Consider the following 12,428-nt stretch of genomic DNA (forward strand, 5'->3'; position numbering starts at 1 on the left):
AATGTGACAAGGATTGGGATGAAGGAATACCCTTATTGTTGTTTGCTACGAGGGAATCTGTTCAGGAGTCATTGGGATTCAGTCCTTTTGAACTTGTGTTTGGACACGCAGTGCGAGGACCATTGAAATTGGTGAAAGAACAGTGGCTACAGGAGGAGTCACAGTCAACAGTGGTGGAGTATGTGTCAACGGTTGGGCACAGATTGGCAAAGGCTTGTGAAGTTGCAAGAAGAAACTTGAAAGTGACACAGGATAAAATGAAAGTGAGACATGACAAGAAATCTCAGGTAAGAAATTTCAGTCCTGAGGACCGAGTGTTAGTGTTGCTTCCTGTTCCAGGTCAGCCACTACAGGCTAGATATTTCGGTCCCTACGCAATCGAAAGGAGGGTTAATGAAACAGATTACGTGGTGACAACTCCCGACCGACGGAAAAAGCAGCAGCTGTGTCATGTCAACCGACTGAAGAAATGTTATGAGAGGAAGCCTGTGGGAAAAATGGTTCCTGTCTCACCTGTCGTGCCTGTAGTCGGGGTGCAAGAGAATCCAGAGGTTGAGGCCGGTTTGAAGTTTGATAACTTTGATGACCAGGCTTGTCTCAGATTGATGAACACGGAAGTGTTGAGTCATTTAGATGAGAAATTAGGTCATTTGACGAGGGAACAACAAGGACAACTATCCAGCCTAATTTTTGAGTTTGCACATTCGTTCACAGATGTACCTGGTCGTACTGACTTGGTATATCATGATATTGAGGTTGGGGAAGCCACTCCTGTGAAGCAACACCCCTATCGGATTAATCCTGTGAAGATGGAGTATCTTCGGAAGGAGGTTCAGTATATGTTGGAGAATGACATCATCGAACCAAGCAGCAGTGAATGGAGCTCACCATGTGTGTTGGTTCCAAAACCCGATGGCAGTTTTCGCTGTTGTACGGATTTAAAACGGGTTAATGCAGTGACCAAGACCGACTCCTATCCCATCCCGAGGATTGATGACTGCATTTATAGAATAGGCCCAGCTAAATTTGTAACTAAATTTGACTTGCTGAAAGGGTATTGGCAGATTCGTCTTACTGATAGAGCCAAGGAAATCTCGGCTTTAGTCGCACCAAATGGGTTATATCAGTACAAGGTTCTTCCCTTTGGATTGAAAAATGGGCCTGCTACATTTCAACGGCTGATTAATTAGCTTATTGCAGACCTTGAGGGGGTGGAGGCTTATCTGGATGATGTCATCATCCACACTATGACCATGGAAGGTCATATTAAACAAATTCATGCATTTTTCAAGAAACTGACCGAGGCAGGGTTGACCATCAACTTATCTAAGAGTGAGTTTGTAAAGGCACAGGTGGTGTTCCTAGGCCATGTCGTAGGTCAGGGTCAGGTGCAACCAGTGACAGCCAAGATAGAAGCCATTGATCGCTTCCAAGTTCCAAAAGGGAAGAAGGAGCTCATGAGATTCTTGGGTATGGCTGGTTGGTACCGGCGGTTCTGCAGGAATTTTTCTGATGTGGTAGCCCCTTTAACGAATTTGCTGAGGAAAGAGACCAAGTTTGTTTGGGATGACAAATGTCAAGCTGCCTTTGCCCACGTCAAAGAAATATTAATGGGATCTCCTGTCCGAGCAGCCCCGGATTTTCAAGCACCTTTGAAGTTGGCCATTGATGCAAGTGATGTGAGGGCTGGGGCAGTTCTATTACAGGAAGATGAGGATGGAGTGGATCACCAGGTGTGCTACTATTCCAAAAAGTTTAACAAATACCAGGCAAATTATGCCACCGTGGAAAAAGAGACCCTTGCTCTCCTGCTAGCGCTTCAGCATTATGAGGTGTATCTCGGAACTACTACTTTTCCAATAAAAGTCTTCACTGATCACAACCCCTTAACCTTCATTCAAAAACTGAAAAATAAAAATCAGAGGTTGATGAGATGGAGTTTGGCTTTGCAGGAGTTCAACTTGGAAATTGAGCATGTAAAGGGCAGGGACAATGTCGTTGCTGATGCTTTATCCAGAGTGAACTAACTTTAGAAATTCCTGTAGGTTGTTTGGAAGTTTTGTTGCTTTATTGTGGGGAATATTAATTATTGTTGCTCACGTGAATTGATCATTTGGGGGTGAGTTTTACTTTTGTTTGTTAAAAGAGTTTTTGCATGCAAACAAAGTTTTCACTCTGTTCCAACTTTCTTTCATGAGGGGGGGGGGGGGGGGGGGAGGGGAAGTGTTACGGATTCGTCACTTCCGTTGTTGTGGCTCTCATCCACTGTAAACATTTTTGGTTGCATGTACTATTATTGTTATTGTTTAAGTGAGATAGAAATAACTGTTTTCAAAAGGTAAAAAAAGTTAGTGTTTTAAAAGAAACCGGAAACCGGATCGGGAACCAGACGAGGAGGAAGAAGAGGAGAAAGAGGCAGAGCGAGTGAGGTCGGAGAAGGAGCCGAGCTGTTTGGAGGTCTGGAGCAACCCGATGGCCATCGAACATCCATACCCGAAGGAGTGATTTCCCAGTCGCCTCTTGAGGACACTTTTGCCTATCTTTGGCAGTGTGACTGTCAACCGAGTGGGATTCTGGTCTCGATACAACATCGTTCTGACGATCGCTTCAACATCGACTTTGGCTTGATGCCAGGATGCGGGATAGAGACATTGGGAATGTTCTTTTCGCTCACTTGGAGCACAGTGAGTTACATTGTACGAAACTGATGGTACCATCATAGGAATGATATATTGGTTGTACAATTGATTAATATTGTTGTTTCTGTTATTCTTGTGTGACCTTAATACAATACTTGTTTGTTGGTAACAATTGGTGTGGTTTCACCATTGATCTTTGACACACAGAATATCACATCTTTCTGCCGTGACTCCTCTCGGGGCTCGGAGGTACACCGTGAACGGGGTTTGGGGAGGAGCAAGTAACAAGCTGATATTTGGACATGCCAATGACCAGGTGATTTGGCTGCGAAGGCTATTTTTACTCACGCCAGGGAGTAATGCATTCACTCGTGTCCGTGTGTGTGTGTGTGTTCGTGTGTTGGTGAACAAGATATCTGGAAAAGTTCTGAACGGATTTGGATGAAAGTTGGTGGGATGAATGCCCTTGGGATAAGGAAGAATTGATTAGTTTTTGGTGAAGCTCAGGATATTATTCCCGATCCAGGAATTTTTAAAAGGATTTTTTTTTACCATTGGAAGATATTAAGGCTCATTTTTTTTAACATTATTTTCTATTTATTCTATATTTAACATTGTGGTATGAAAATAGTTTTCATATTTGTTGTAAATGTAGTTTAAACTCGTGGTGATGCGTTAGAGCGGTGTATTTATTTTAGCAACGTCTTCTTCAATGTTCATTTTTTTTCTTCTAATAAAGACATAGTCTGTCATTTTAAAACCACCAACGTGTGTATTAGGTTTCCACGTTTCATAAAATGTATCGTTTGATACGTATAATGCTTTAAAACTGTTTTTTTTTTTGTTTGTTTTTTTACCTCAGAAGAGATATCAACATTTAGCTCAGCGAATGTCATTCGTGGTGTCAGTGTTTGATGAACTTATAAAGACTTAGTTCCAGATTTGTCAATGGCTGAGGTATATTAACAAACAAATAAAACAGATATGGCAAAATTCCAACTTGTTTTTTTGAAAAGATTGCATCTTCACCCAGGGTTGTGAGAGGCTGAAGAAGAAGAAACCTCGCATGGGCTTCCCAGACCAAATAAATAATTCTGTTTCTGGCTCTGTGATTTTCAGGTTTATTACTCCCGACAAGGAGTAACGCATTCGATCGTGTCCGTCCGTGTGTGTGTGTGTGTTCGTAAGTTCGTATGTTCGTGTGTTCGTGTGTTCGTGTGTTTGTGAACAAGATATCTGGAAAAGTTCTGAACGGATTTGGATGAAAGTTGGTGGGATGATTGCCCTTCGGTGAAGGAAGAATTGATTAGTTTTTGGTGGAGCTCAGGATATAATTCCGGATGCAGGAATTTTTTTTGTAAAAATTTTTGGGAAAGATTTTTTCTGTTTTACTGCATCAAAGCTGCCAAAATGGCCGCCAAAATGTTCTTTTACCTATTATATCCGGTCTTCCTGAGGTCAAATGCACAGTTTAGAAGTGTCATCCATAGATATGATGTATCACCATCTATATTCTATAAATTTGTTGTCCTATCAAATTATAATGTTGTCTTTTCTTAGCAATTCATTATAATCACAATTATAATGTGATTGCACTGCCAGAAATGAATGGTGACATTCGTACAGGATCCAAAGCCATTCTGTCTCAAGTTCTGACAGCAGAAACACCATGCCCACCGATGCTGGCACCAGATGAGCTCGGTGGCAATGCAACCATTATTTTTGATGGACAAGCCTTGGTGATTGCCATTGGGAAGCCACACGGACTTTCTACATTTGGAGATCTGGCTGATGTCTTCAAAAACACTGTCCTTCAGATCGGATATTTGTTTGACCGCATTGATGTTGCATTCGACAGATATTATAAGGTGTCCATTAAATCCGGGACGAGGAAGAGGCGTGCCAAGGGCATCAGACCCATTCGAAGAGTCATTGACAGCCATGAGGTGCCCTTGCCAGCTGACTGGAGTCATTTCCTGGCCTTCGGGGAAAACAAGGCAGACCTGGCACGATTTCTTTCTGAACATATGGTAAGGCATGATCAGCATGACAAAACCATCGTTGTGGCTGGTGGATTCACTGATGAAGAGAGGGTTGAATCAAACAACCCGGATGTGGACACATCCCTGCTTGAAGCTCGGCATGAAGAGGCTGATACCCGTATTATTTTACATTGTGTTAAAAACCAAGCTGACAGAATAGTGGTTCAAGCCAGGGATACTGACATTCTGCTTCTTCTTCTGGCTCACTTCCCTCGAATGTCTTGCATAAAACTCTGGCTCAAAGCGGGCACAGCTAAGAAAAGAAAACATATACCTATTCACACAATAGCAGAACAGATGTCGTTTGGTCCGACTGTGCTGGAAACTATTCCAGCCTTCCATGCTTTGACTGGAAGTGATGTGACATCCTTCTTCTCGGGCCACAGCAAATCCACTGCATGGAAAGTCTTTACAGAGCATCACGGACTAGTGCAAAATCTTGGAAATGGAGATCTTACAGAAGGAACTGCTAAAGATGCGGAGCTGTTTGTCTGCAAAATGTACAAGATGCAACACGGTGACACAGTTGACAAGGCTCGACCAGTACTCTTCATTAAGTCCCGCGCTCCAGAGTCACTTCCCCCAACAAGTGATGCACTATTCTTCCATGTGAAACGTTCACATTATCAGGCATTAGTGTGGAGACGAGCACATCTGAACTACCCAGATCTGCCTCCACCCGAGTCCATGGGTTGGAAACAGAGCGAGGACAAACTGGTGCCCATTTTGATGTCATTTCCACCTGTAACCCAGTCGTGTCTGGAACTGATTTCCTGTAGCTGCAACACTGGCTGTATGAATTTACGGTGCAAGTGCAGAAAGTCTCGTCTGTTGTGTACATCACAATGCAAATGCAAGGATAACAACAACTGTCACAATGAGTAGAACTGTATATGAATGACTGTGTGACACAATTGCAGAAAATTCGATCATTTTCATGTGAGACATTGGAGGGAGATGCACATTCTATCAGAACATCACATGTACATTGTATTATATATGGCTAAATTTATTTGAATACATATAAAGTAGCATTATGTACTGCTTAAATGCTTGTACCTTATCTAATTCACTGTTTGTCATCATATGAATGTGCCTACAAATAGCCTCTCGTGTCGCCTTCATATTTCCTATATTGGCAACATACCGATTAACAATGACAGCCATCTTGAAATTCAATATGGACACCATCAACCTATGTTAAGAAACTAATAACAGTATTTTGCATATTTGAGAATAATTTTGTACATAATGATGCTTTTGAAATGAGGAGAGTACTGAACTTTGTATTTAATTAAGAGAGGTATTAATAAAATACAGTAAACTTGAATCTTTGGCAGCCATTTTGTTTTCGGCCATTTTGGAAGCTTTTGCCTTCATTTGAGAGGGTGACAGACAGCAAGAATGGACTCAGCACACCCAAATTATGATAAAAAAGTGGTCTGTCAACTTTTCCCCAAAAATGCTTCTCGGATTTTATAGAAGCACATTTATCAGATTTCCGACCAGTCCAAGAGGGGATGTTAAACAAAACGTATTATTCCAACTAAACCCACGGCGGGAGTATGCGCTCCACTGAGTGGCGTTCTAGTTGATTTATTAATTAATCAATTCATCAATTAATCGATTAATTATTTAATTATTCGATTAATTACTAAAAAAAAAAATCAGTAACAGATTCTGATGAAATGGTGGTGGTTTATGTGTTCTGTGACCGAATTGATTAATAATTTACATTTTTAATGATTATTATTTATTTATTTTCATTATTAATCATTTATTCATTTTCTTTCTTATTTGGCCAATATCTCAGGCACCTTTTGAGCTGAGAAGCTAATATTTGGACATGAGTGACCAAGTGATGTGGCGATCAAGGATTTTTTTTTTTTTTTTTTGTATACTGAATCGAGGCTCGTGAAACAGCTAACATTTATTTCACAAACAAATCAACCAGACAAACAAAACATACAGAAAGAGGGAGTGGAAGACAAGATGGGGAGAGGAAGGGAAGCACACAAACACAACACCTGAGAGCAGGGAGAAGCGCGGGAGTGAGAGGGCCTGGGGGGAGGAGGCGTGGGAAGGGGGGGGGGAGGCGTGGGTAGGGGGGGGGGGAAGGTATAAAACAGAAGGAGACCAAGGACTTCCAGGACAGAAGTTGGTATTTCAAAAAAGTGTAGGATTTGGGGTGAAATTAGCGGGGTATAAAGATCAAGGTTTTGGATGGGGGAAGATAAGAGATGGTGGTGAACAGCTGTTTTAAAGACCTGGAGGGTGGAGTGGGATTGAAGAGAGTGAGGGAGTTTGTTCCAGAGGCGGGACAAAAGAGGATTGAAGGAGTGAAGGTGAGCAGAGAGTCTTGATTTTGGCAGTTTAACCAGAAGAGGGTTGCAGGCAGATCTTGTGCGACCTGTAGGAATATTTGGGGGACGGAGCCCAGAGAGAGCTGTGGGGGCAAGGCCAGAGAGGAGTCGGTAGAAGAAGGAAAGACCACCAACCTGCCTGCGGTGAGTGAGTGAAAGGCCCTTGGAGTTAGCTTCATCGTGGGAGATTCCAATGATTCTGAACGCTTTGGTTTCAACAGCGTGAAGACGAGCTAGGTGTGAGGCAGGAGCACCAGCCCAGAGGGGAGAGCAGTATTCCATTGAGCTGCGGATGAAAGCCTTGTATGTGGTGAGGAGCTCAGGTGTGCCAAGGAAGGACTTCGCACGACGGAGGATGCCCAGTCGGCGACTGGCTTTGGAGGCCAGATTTGAAATGTGGTTTTCCCAGGAAAGATCATGGCAGATAGTGAGACCCAAAAGCTTGAGTGACAGAACTTCTTGGAGAGGATTATTCAGAAAGTGGATGGGAGGGTTGTCCAGTCGGTCTTTTCGGAGAGACATCGTAAGAGTGTGAGATTTGTCAGGATTGAAAGACATGTTCCACTTGTTTGCCCAGTCTGTGATTTTGACCAGGTCTGCAGAGAGCGAGGAGGCAGCAGACTGCCGATCTGAGGGAAGAGGAATGGAGCAACAGAGAGTAGAGTCGTCAGCAAAGAGATAGAGAGGATTTTCAAGAGAGTCAGAGAGATCATTGATGAAGACCAGAAAAAGCACAGGGCCCAGGACACTGCCTTGGGGAACTCCAGCCTGAACGGGAAGAGGAGATGAGAGAAACCCATTCAGGGCCACACGTTGACTACGACTAGAGAGGAAGTCCGCCAGCCATGCGTGGAGATTTCCATGGATACCAAAGGCGGAGAGTTTGGTGAGCAGTGCGGGGTACCAGACTGTATCGAAGGCACGTGATATGTCAAGGGAGACAGCTCTAATTTCCTGTTTGGCATTGAGGACCTCCATCCATTGTTGAGAAAGCAGAAGCAGCATGTCCAGAGTAGAGTGACCAGGTCTGAAACCAAATTGATGGTCAGAGATCAAGCCATTGGAGAAGAGGAAAGATTTCATATCTGAAGCAATGATGGATTCCATGACTTTGCTGATAATTGGGAGAAGGCTGATTGGTCTGTAGTTGCTAGGATCTGTTTTTGCACCTTTTTTGTGCAAAGCGGTGATGTTGGCTGATATCCAAGCAGATGGCAGATGACCTTGAGCAAAAGAGAGGGTGAAGAGAACAGATAGAGGGAGTGAAAGAGCGGGAGAACATGATTTTAGGACCCGTGGGCTGATGCCGTCAGGACCAGTTGCAGAATCAGAGTCGAGGGTTGACAGAAACTTTTCCACCTTGTCAGGAGGAAAGGACACAGAGTCCAGGAGCAGCTGGGTACGACTGGGTATGGTGGGTACAGAGAGGGATGGGTTTGGGACACAAGATTTAGAGGCAAATACAGAGTTGAGGCATTCAGCTTTAGTTATTGATTAATCAATTAATCAATTAATCGATTAATTATTTAACTATTCGATTAATTACTAAAAAAACATTTCAGTTACATATTCTGATGAAATGGTGGTGGTTTATGTGTTCTGTGACCGAATTGATTAATAATTTAATTTTTAAATGATTATTATTTATTTATTTTCATTATTAATCATTTATTTATTTTCTTTCTCATTTCTCAACCTTTTGAGCTGGGAAGCTAATATTTGGATATGACAGTGACCAAGTGATGTGGCTATCAAGGATATTTTTGATTAATCATTTAATCGATTAATTATTTATTGATTAATTAATTAATTATTTATTGATTAATCAATTAATTATTTAATTTTTTATTAATGACTTATTTAATTACATTTCGAAAAGATACATCTTCGGATGAAGCACTCCTGGTTTAGTTATGCTATTGTACACCGCACCTTTCCTATGCCATCTCCAGGCATTGCAAAACGTCATTGCAGGGCACCGAAGGGGTTGTGTGTTTCACCGAGACATGGCTTGGTGAAGGCGATGACGTGTCCTTCGATGGATTTGAGATGATCAGGGCCGATAGAGTCGCGTCATCAGGCAAGGCCAAAGGTGGCGGTTTGTGGATGCTGGTGAATTTGAATTGGGCCAAACATTTTACGGTACGTGAACGATCCTGTTCCAAGGAGGTGGAGATACTGACGGTGTCTTTCCGACCCTACTACCTGCCACGGGAATTTGGTCAATGCACTATTATTCTGGTGTACGCACCGGGGCTGGACTTTAAATGCGCATCGGAACGAATCGCAGAAAGTTACAATGGAGCGACCTCCTGTTCAACGGATCAATCGATCCTGATTCTTGGGGATCTCAATCGATGTGACCTCGATCAGGAACTCCCTCACCTCGATCAGGATGTGGATGTTGCTACCCGTGGTAACAGGACGTTGGACAAATGTTACGGTAACATTGAACATGCTTATGTGGCGAAATGTGCTCCTGCGATCGGACGATCAGACCATAAGGTGGTCCATCTCTTACCTTCGTACAGACCAAAGGTGAAACGAATGCCGGTTCCTTGCAAGACGTTAACACCAGAACGGTGGAGGATAACGAACGTTTGAAGGACTGTTTCCTGTGCACAGACTGGGATGTATTTTTTGACTCTTGTGACGACCCTGATGAACTTACTGAGACGATCACAGATTATGTGAAGTTCTGTGAGGATCTCGTGACCACAAAGAGAACCATTCGCATGTTTCCCAATAACAAACCTTGGGTTACCGCTGAAGTGAAGGCTTGTTTGAAGAAGAAGAAGAAGAAGCAGAAGAAGAAGAGGAAGAAGAAGCGTGCATTCCTGAAGAAGGATGACTCCGCCCTCAGGGTGGCGAAGAAAGAATTGCGCTCTGTCATCGGCAAGTGTAAACGGTCGTACAAGGACAAGATTGAAGAACAACTACACGATGGTGATGCTCGTAACGCTTGGAGGGGACTCAGGCATATGATGGGAATGAGTGAGAGGCTCAAGGATGGTACATTGCCCACTAATGTTCCAGATTCCAAATTTGTGGATGAATTGACTTTTACGCGAGATTTGATGTTCCGGGAAACCGAGTAAAATGTAAAGCTCTCTGTGAGGATCTCGATACTCGAGCGTGTCCCACACCTGTAATTTGTGAACCTGATGTCGTGAGGTGTTTCAGGGGTTGAGTAAAAGGCTTGTGGTCCAGATGGCATTAAGTGTTGTATTCTGAAAGAGATCTGTTTAGAACTTACTAATGTTTTTACTCGATTGTTTCAGTTACTTTTGGCGACTCACACTGCTCCTATTTGTTGGAAAAAGTCCATTATTATTCCCGTGCCAAAAAAGGTTCACTGATCTCTACAACCACTGGATAGCGCATCGCCCACTGAACGTGCCCACACAACTGACGCTGCCGCGCACACAGGTCGGCCACCTTAACCACTCGCATCGGATGCGGACGCGTCAGGAGTCAGGGAGTGAACAACACGTAATTTGTATGCGATTCCCAACTAAGCTCGCTACTTTCCTTCAGATGTGGACTTTATATCAAATCCCTTATACTATAGTTTCAAATTGTATTCTCGTTATAGAGGCCTACATCAACATCAACTTGTTTAATCATCAAAAAGATGTCCCCCACTACACCAAGTCCCAATCGTTTGCTTCCTTCTTCAAAACAAAACAATGCTGTTAATGTTGCAGCATTTTGCAGACGAGATCAGTAATGGCATCCACTAACAGTTCTTATTGAATGGTCATTTGTTTTCTTTGCTGAATAAAAGTAATTTAAAAAAGGTAATTACTGTCTAGTGATTTATTTCCATTCTTATTTCTTGTCAGAAGTAAACTCTTTTCAGTAGCAAATGGGGGGGGGGGGGGGGCATGAAGGAATCTTAAAAATCATTTAAAGAATACATGTACTGCTATGGCAATAAAAGGCAATATGTAAGGCAAAAAGTACAGTTATGGCAATGAAAGGCAATTTGTAAGGCAAAAAGTACAGTTGTGGCAATGAAAGGCAATATGTAAGGCAAAAAGTACAGTTATGGCAATGAAAGGCAATTTGTAAGGCAAAAAGTACAGTTGTGGCAATGAAAGGCAATATGTAAGGCAAAAAGTAAAGTTGTGGCAATGAAAGGCAATATGTAAGGCAAAAAGTACAGTTATGGCAATGAAAGGCAATATGTAAGGCAAAAAGTACAGCTATGGCAATAAAAGGCAATATGTAAGACAAAAAGTACAGTTGTGGCAATGAAAGGCAATTTGTAAGGCAAAAAGTACTGTTATGGCAATAAAAGGCAATATGTAAGGCAAAAAGTACAGTTGTGGCAATGAAAGGCAATATGTAAGGCAAAAAGTACAGTTGTGACAATGAAAGGCAATATGTAAGGCAAAAAGTACTGCTATGGCAATGAAAGGCAATATGTAAGGCAAAAAGTACTGCTATGGCAATGAAAGGCAATATGTAAGGCAAAAAGTACAGTTGTGGCAATAAAAGGCAATATGTAAGGCAAAAAGTACTGCTATGGCAATAAAAGGCAATATGTAAGGCAAAAAGTACAGTTGTGGCAATGAAAGGCAATATGTAAGGCAAAAAGTATAGTTGTGACAATGAAAGGCAATGTGTAAGGCAAAAAGTACAGTTGTGGCAATAAAAGGCAATATGTAAGGCAAAAAGTACTGCTATGGCAATAAAAGGCAATATGTAAGGCAAAAAGTACAGTTGTGGCAATGAAAGGCAATATGTAAGGCAAAAAGTACAGTTGTGACAATGAAAGGCAATATGTAAGGCAAAAAGTACTGCTATGGCAATGAAAGGCAATATGTAAGGCAAAAAGTACAGTTATGGCAATAAAAGGCAATATGTAAGGCAAAAAGTACAGTTGTGGCAATGAAAGGCAATATGTAAGTCAAAAAGTACAGTTGTGACAATTTAAGGCAATATGTAAGGCAAAAAGTACAGTTGTGGCAATGAAAGGCAATTTGTAAGGCAAAAAGTACAGTTGTGACAATGAAAGGCAATATGTCAGGCAAAAAGTACAGTTATGGCAATAAAAGGCAATATGTAAGGCAAAAAGTAAAGTTGTGGCAATAAAAGGCAATATGTAAGGCAAAAAGTACAGTTGTGGCAATGAAAGGCAATATGTAAGGCAAAAAGTACAGTTGTGGCAATGAAAGGCAATATGTAAGGCAAAAGTACAGTTATGGCAATAAAAGGCAATATGTAAGGCAAAAAGTACAGTTATGGCAATGAAAGGCAATATGTAAGGCAAAAAGTACAGTTATGGCAATGAAAGGCAATATGTAAGGCAAAAAGTACAGTTATGGCAATAAAAGGCAATATGTAAGGCAAAAAGTACTGTTATGGTAATGAAAGGC

Source organism: Myxine glutinosa, chromosome 6, assembly GCF_964187855.1.
Source record: "Myxine glutinosa chromosome 6, kmMyxGlut1.1, whole genome shotgun sequence".
NCBI classification, from domain to species: Eukaryota; Metazoa; Chordata; class Myxini; order Myxiniformes; family Myxinidae; genus Myxine; species Myxine glutinosa.